Here is an 8094-nt window from a genome sequence, read left to right as displayed (position 1 = left end):
TCCAGCATCTGGGTCTCCATAGAGTTCGACCATGACAGAACGGACTGGCCATTATCCAGACCCAGCTGGCCCGGAAGGACTCCGCTTGGCCGTCACTCACCAAGGCATCGCTCTAGGACGGCAAGCTGAACCCCTCAACCAGATGGCCGCCGCCCAGCAGGACCTTTTCCGTCGTTTGGACGGTATTTCTCAGACTCTGATGGATTTAACCTGCCGAGGACCTACTAACGCCACAGCCACCAACACGGTTTCCACCACCGGAAGCCCGGGCCCCGCTACAGACAACACAGCTAACGAAAACATCCAGCTCCTTCCTGAGCCTTTCCTGGGTGACGTAGGAGCCTGTGGGGGTTTCCTCCTGCAATGTCGTTTGATCTTCCAGCAGGCACCTCGGCACTATCATGCAGACCACAGCAAAATCACCCTTATAGTGAACTCTCTCCGGGGTAAAGCGCTTCAATGGGCACAGGCTTACTTAGCTGCTAATCCCATCTCTCAAATCCCCTTCGAACGCTTTTTAGGAGAGTTCCGGCTGGTTTTCGATCAACCCCGCAAGGAGGAGGAGGCCACCCGCCGACTGCTAGCCCTCAAACAACGCCACAGATCCGTGAGTGACCATCTAATAGATTTTCGGATTCTAGCCGTGGAGGCGGGTTGGCCGGACATAGCCCTTAAAGGGGTGTTCTACCAATCCCTTAATGATTCGATCAAAGATCATTTATGTTCCCAGCCTGAAGCCAGATCCTTTGAGGAGTTAGTCACAGCGGCCCTTCGTTCTGACGTTCGCCTCCGTGAACGTCAGGCCGAGCGCCCCCGCCAAGACAAGAGACCCTTTACCAGTGTTTCTCCTCCTTCCCCTGTTGCTAATTATGTTCATGTTATGTCTCACGATTCTGTTGGACGCTCCACAGAGGAACCTATGCAGATCGGACATTCTAAGCTCACTCCGGAGGAACGCCGAAAACGCAAGGAAGAAGGTACTTGCTTCTATTGTGGACAATCAGGTCATCATGTGCAACAATGCAATCTGCGTTTAAACCCCAGAAGCCCCCCGCTAGAGGACAGGCCGCGGGAGGGTCTTCCTACTACTATCCAGGAAAAGAGTTTCCTCTATGTTCCTGTCAAACTATGTCACCAGTCTGTAACTCATTCATGTCAAGCCCTTATTGACTCCGGAGCCGAACAGAGCTTTATTGACAGTTTTTTGGTTGCAAAACTCAGTCTCCCCACAGAACCGCTGGACCATCCTGTTAAAGCTGCTGGCCTGGGTGGTCAATTACTCACCCGCATCACCCATCGTACCAAGCCTCTGCAACTGATCACTTCCGGTAACCACCACGAAATCATTCAATTTTACATTACACAGACTCTTCAGTCCCCTGTCATCCTAGGTTTCTCTTGGCTCCACAATCACAATCCCCAGTTCGATTGGGCTAATCACCACATAATCAACTGGAGCACTCACTGCCTAGCTAACTGTCTTCGCTCCGCCATTCCATCGCTTTCACCCGATCTCGATCCTGTTCCTGAAGAGATTGACCTTTCCAAGGTACCCCCCTGTTATCATGATCTCAAGACCGTTTTTAGCAAAAATAGGGCTGGTGCCTTGCCTCCCCACAGGCCTTATGATTGCTCAATTGACTTACTTAAGGGCGCTGCTCTCCCCAAGGGACGTTTATTTAATTTGTCCGGTCCTGAAAGGACCTCTATGGAAAAATACATTCATGAGTCCCTCGCGTCAGGTCACATTCGCCCCTCCTCCTCTCCCGTTGCTGCGGGTTTTTTCTTCGTTCAGAAGAAAGATAAGACCCTACGTCCTTGTATCGACTATAGACAACTTAACCAGATCACGGTTAAAAACAAATACGCTCTGCCACTCATCAATTCTGCTTTAGACTCCGTTCAAGAGGCGCGTGTATTTTCTAAATTAGATCTCCGCAACACGTACCATCTCGTTCGTATGCGAGAGGGGGACGAATGGAAGACTGCCTTCAACACCCCCTTAGGACATTTTAAATATCTGGTGATGCCTTTTGGGCTCACCAATGCCCCTGCAGTTTTTCAGAATTTGGTTAATGACGTCCTCCGAGATTTCCTCAATAGGTTTGTTTTTGTTTACTTAGACGACATCCTCATTTACTCTCCTAATCAAGAGATCCACACTCTCCACGTTCGTCAGGTTCTCGAACGCCTTCTCGAGAACCAACTTTTTGTTAAAGCCGAGAAGTGCGAGTTCCATGTATCCTCTGTCTCCTTCCTTGGTTTTATTATAGAGGCTGGCAACATCCGCCCCGACCCAGCCAAGGTTTCCGCTGTGTCCAACTGGGAACCTCCCAACTCACGCAAACAGCTTCAACGTTTTTTAGGGTTCGCAAATTTTTACCGGCGATTCATTCGCAATTACAGTACTCTCGCTGCCCCTCTCACTCAGCTTACGTCCATTAACAAACCCTTTCATTGGGGTCCTGAGGCTCAAGCCGCGTTCGACCAACTGAAACGTATGTCCATCTCCGCTCCCATCCTCATACAACCGGACCCGCAACGCCAATTCATTGTTGAGGTCGACGCTTCCGACACTGGGGTCGGAGCCGTTTTGTCCCAGCGCGAGGAGTTTTCGGGGAAACTCAAGCCGTGCGCCTACTTTTCCCGCAAACTGTCCACTGCGGAACAGAATTATGACGTGGGCAACCGTGAGCTTCTTGCAATCAAACTCGCTTTAGAGGAGTGGCGCCACTGGCTTGAGGGAGCTGATCAACCTTTTGTAGTGTTGACGGACCATAAAAATCTCCCGTATCTCCGTTCCGCCAAGCGTCTTAACTCTCGTCAGGCCCGTTGGTGTCTCTTTTTTGATCGGTTTACTTTTACTATCACGTACAGACCCGGTAGCAGAAACGTTAAGCCCGACGCTCTTTCCCGCCTTTATAGTCCCCATGACCAGCAGGAGGTCTCTCACATAATTCCTCCCTCCTATATAATTGGTAACCTCACTTGGGATGTCGAGACGCGGGTCTTACAAGCCCAAAATGAGGAGCCAGATCATCCTCCTCCTCCGGCAGGCACACTCTACGTGCCCACCTCCCTCCGCTCTGAAGTCCTAGTGTGGGGCCACACTTCCCGCATATCATGCCATGGGGGCGCCCATAGAACTTTTAATCTCATCAAACGCAGGTTTTTCTGGCCCAATATGGAACAGGACGTCCGGGATTTTGTTGCCGCCTGTGCTATCTGTGCTAGGTCCAAGTCCTCCAATTCACCTCCAGCCGGGCTCCTCCATCCTCTGCCCATCACTGAACGCCCCTGATCCCACGTATCCATGGACTTTGTTACTGGGTTACCCCTATCCGAAGGTAACACAGTTATATTGACTATTGTTGACCGTTTTTCCAAGGCAGCTCAATTCATCCCCCTGGCCAAGCTCCCCACGGCCACTGAAATGGCCGACGTCCTGGTCCACCAAGTCTTCCGACATCATGGGATACCTAAAGACATCGTCTCCGACAGGGGCCCGCAGTTTGTATCCCAGGTCTGGAGGTCCTTTTGCTCCGCCCTGGGTGCAACCGTCAGTCTCACCTCAGGTTATCACCCCCAGTCGAACGGCCAAGCCGAACGTGCCAACCAGGAGCTGGAAGCCGCCCTCCGTTGTCTGGCTGCTCAGAATCCCTCCAGCTGGTCTAGATTTCTCGTTTGGATCGAGTACGCTCATAATAACCATCCCTCCTCTGCAACCGGTATGTCACCTTTTGAGGCTTCGCTCGGCTATTCACCTCCTCTGTTCCCCTCTGATGACATGGATCTGGCTGTCCCCTCGGTGCAACATCACCTCCAACGCATCCGACGCGTTTGGCGCCAGACCACAGCCGCTCTCCTTCGCACCCGGGAGGGTAACTGCCGCGTGGCCAACCGACGCAGGAGAGCGGGGCCGGACTACCAGCCTGGGCAAAAGGTTTGGTTGTCTTCCAAGAATGTTCCCCTCCAGGTCACCTCTCGTAAGCTAGCAACCCGTTTCATAGGCCCTTACATCATTGAGAGGGTCATCAACCCGACCTGTGTTAGGCTGCGGCTCCCGGCTGCATTGAAAATACATCCCTCCTTCCACGTTTCCCAAATCAAGCCCTTCCAGGAAAGCCCCTTATGCCCGCCGTCCGCTTCCCCACCGCCCGGCCGGCTCATCGACGGCGCCCCTGCGTTTACTGTCAGTCGGGTTCTGGACATTCGCCGCCGGGGCCGCGGTCACCAGTACCTGGTGGACTGGGAGGGTTACGGCCCGGAGGAGCGCTCTTGGATCTCCCGCTCCATGATTCTGGACCGTTCCCTCCTGGACAATTTCTTCAGGGCTCACCCGGATCGCCGTCCTGGACCGCCTGGAGGCGGTCGTTGAGGGGGGGGTACTGTCACGGTGCCTGTCAGTTCACCTCCCCCTCACACAGCTCTCCTGCTCTCCTGATTGGAACCAGCTGACCTTCATCTCCTCATCACCCTGCCAGCCTTCATAAGGGAGATCCTCACAAGTATCCAGCGCCAGTCTGTTATACTCTCTCCGGTGCTTACGTCTGGCCTGGACAAGTAACCTTGTTCTAGTAAATCCAAGCCTTGTACTTACTCTTTGTCTCATGCCTTCAGGTCAGCTCTCCACTGGTCACGCTGGTTCCTCGCCTCGTTCCTGTCACGCCGTCCTCGGCTCCACCTCTCGCTCCAAGCTGTGCTCGCCGTCCTCGGCGCTCCTCTTCGTCCATGACTCTCATCTCAACTCTCATCTCCCCTCTCAGATTAAAACTTCTGACTCTGCCTCGTCTCCTGAGTTTCTTCCGGGTTCCAGCATCTGGGTCTCCATAGAGTTCGACCATGACACTATAAGTGCAACTCCAAAAGAGTCTGAGTTCTTCTTTGTTCTTGTGTGGGGGGAAAAAAGTTCCTCTTGAATCTCACTAACACACTGCATCATCCAATAGCCAAGCAAAGCTTGTAACCATAGGAACAGGCCCACCATGTGATATTGCAATAATCAATGACTGGTTGATTTTATCTCAAAGGCTCCATGATCCCGCTGCAGATTTAGTCCTAAAGTATCAACCCAGGGGCAAAAAAGTATAGTCATCCACCAGTTGTGGAAGTTCTCCCATTTACAAGATGAGAGAGTCCTGTAATTTTCATCATAGGTACACCTCAACTATGAGATAAAATGAGAAAGAAAATCACATTGTCTGATTTTTAAAGAATGTATTTGTAATTTATGGTGGGGCCGGTTTGGCTCGTGATGGTTTGCGGCACCTTCCGTCCGTGAAACCAGGGTTCAAATCTGGGCTGCTCCCTATTCCCTTCTCTGCTGCAGTGCCGGTCCCAAGCCCGGTTGGATTGAGAGGGTTGCATCAGGAAGGGCATCCTGTCATGGTTAACAAGCGTGGTCAACTCAGGTGCTGGAACCCGGAAGGAGACTCGACAGGCAGTGCGGTGAGTAATAATGAGGTTTTAATAAGATAGTCAGGATAGAGTTGAGTTCCAGAATCTTTCCAGATAACCCAAGGAGAGGTTGGAGGGTCTTGCTGGCAGCAACCGGGTGATCCGTGACGGGGCTGGAGAACGTCAGAGCGGGACGGCGAGAGACGAACCGTAATCGGGTAAGTTCCATAAGAAGGCAAGGTCCTGGAATGAATGCAGAGACAAAGAGCATGAGACAGGCGAGGGCAAGAATCAAAGAGAGGCCAGGAGATGCACCGTAGGAGTACAACGAACTAGCGTCGGTTACAGGTCCGTGGTCTCCTTAAGAGGCTGCTGGCTGACGAGGATGATGAGGCGCAGCTGGAGGCATCAGGTGGAGCTGATGAGGAGGAGGGGTTCGCCGGAGGCACCGTGACACATCCAGCGTAAAAACACTGCCAAGTTTACCATGCGACTCATCCTCGAGGGGGGGTTGTTTCGCTGTGGTGACCCCTGATGGGAGAAGCCAAAAGTGAAAGAAGATTTGTAATTTATGGTGGAAAATAAGTATTTGGTCAATAACAAAAGTTCAACTCAATACTTTGTTATATTACCCTTTTTTGCCAATGACCACAGTCAAACATTATCACAAGATTTTCACAAACTGTTGCTGGTAATTTGGCCCATTGTGGCCATAGTGGAGTTTGGAGTGTGACTGTTTGAGGCCGTGGAGGTATCCATTAAATAGATAACAAGTTCAAGCAGGTGATATTATTATAGGTAACAAATGTAGGACAGAGGCTCTCTTACAGAAGAACTTACAGGTCTGTGAGAGCCAGAAATCTTGCTTGCTTGTAGGTGACCAAATACTTATTTTCCACCATAAATTACAATTAAATTCTTTAAAAAAAATCAGAAAATGTGATTTTCTAGATATTTTTTCTATTTTTTTCTCTTATAGATGAGGTTTACATATGATGAAAATTACAGGACCTTCTCATCTTTTTAAGTGGGAGAACTTGCACAATTGGTGGCTGAAGAAATACTTTTTTTCCCATTGTATGTTTTTCTTCTAAGCATCCTTTCTAAATGTAATCTTAATGTGTCTTCCCCTTTAAATAGAAAGCAGCTGCAGTTTAAGAAATTATTAGATAGATTGCCCTTAATATTAAAAAACAAATGTATGGTGCAATCTTCCTTTGTTTAAGGATTAATTTTATTATTAATTTGTTGTTTTTTACTTTAAATGTCGGCCACAAGCTCTTTTGAACACGGTCACTTATTAATTCAAACGGGAAGTTATTAGAATATTCCTGGAACTGGTGGGATAAAATTTTTTGGTGATACATAATGCATTTGCTGGTGAGGTCAAAGGTTATATTTGAGTCTTTCATGTCATTTTAAGATATTTTCTCTGACTTTTTCTCAAACACCAACCTCTGGGTAAAACAGTCCCAGGGTCCGTTTTGAGACTTGAAGGGGAAAAAAAAATGAAATAATCATCATGTTTTATTTTCACTCTCTCAATACTGTGTGTGTGTGTGGGTGTGGGTGTGTGTGTGGGTGTGTGTGTGTGTGTGGGTGTGTGGGTGTGCGTGTGTGTGTGTGTAGGTGTGTGTCCACAGCTGCAGTCTTATTTTTGTTGGAAAAGATTCTGGCAGTTTCCAAGAATTTTTCCACACTGACAGAGAAGTGGTTCTCTCTGAGGCTGAAACTGAACCTTTTTTTCATTCCTCAGCTCTTAGGTTTAAACCCTTGTCTGTGCAGAAGTGACGAGTGACACAAGTCAGTTCCAAACACATCAGAGTGAAAATATCATCACAACTGAAAACTGGAGAAAGCTAAACACAGAAGAAGAGAATGTGCGAGGAAACAAGGCAAGAAAATGTCAGAGTTAAAAATGCAAACAACAAGAGAGAGGCAGTGGATTTCTGCAGAGGTGGAGTCTGTATTTGTGTGTGTGTTTGTAAAAGTGTGGGTTATTTCCTTTGATAAGATGTTCTTGCCAGCTGTGAAAGGCTAACAGAGATGAAATCATGAGAACAAGTAAATGGTGCCAAGAGGAGAAGTTGAGATGGAAAGAAAATAGTGCAGAAAGTGTGGAAGCAAAATGCTGAATCAGTTTGCTGTATGTTGATCCATGAGTCAGAAAACCCAGGGAGACGGTGGGAGCATGTGTTAACTGGAAGTCAACCTTAACATGGAAAATCCTCCAACATCTGACAGCCATTACTGCTATATCAATACATCCAAAGGCTTGTAGCTTTCTGCATCATATTCCCAATCAAGAAACCAACAACAAAACTGTCAGTGTGATCAATTATAAGGGTCAGAGGGTCAATCAGGCACTCAACCCTTTTAGTGCTCCTCCATGATTCTGCAGACTCACTGACTGTTAATGAGAGCTGGATCGATTGAGTATGACGTCATCCATAGAAAATGACTTATTCCGACTCCAACCATTTTTTTGTGATATAGACACCACAATTTTTTTCAAGGACAGCCCTTCACAACCCCAACGTAACATTACAGGTGCAAAAAAAAGGCAAGAAATACAGTTTTGAGTCAGATACCAGCACAGACAAGGAAAATGAAAATGTGCACGGACATGCCCCCCCCCCCCCCCCCCCCGTATTTTCTACATCACAAGTATGCTCTTTCTCAAACAGCATATTTTCC

The sequence above is a fragment of the Oryzias latipes genome, chromosome 21 (genome assembly GCF_002234675.1).
Source record: "Oryzias latipes chromosome 21, ASM223467v1".
NCBI lineage: Eukaryota > Metazoa > Chordata > Actinopteri > Beloniformes > Adrianichthyidae > Oryzias > Oryzias latipes.
The sequence above is the reverse complement of the archived record's forward strand: the minus strand, read 5'-3'. Positions refer to the sequence as shown.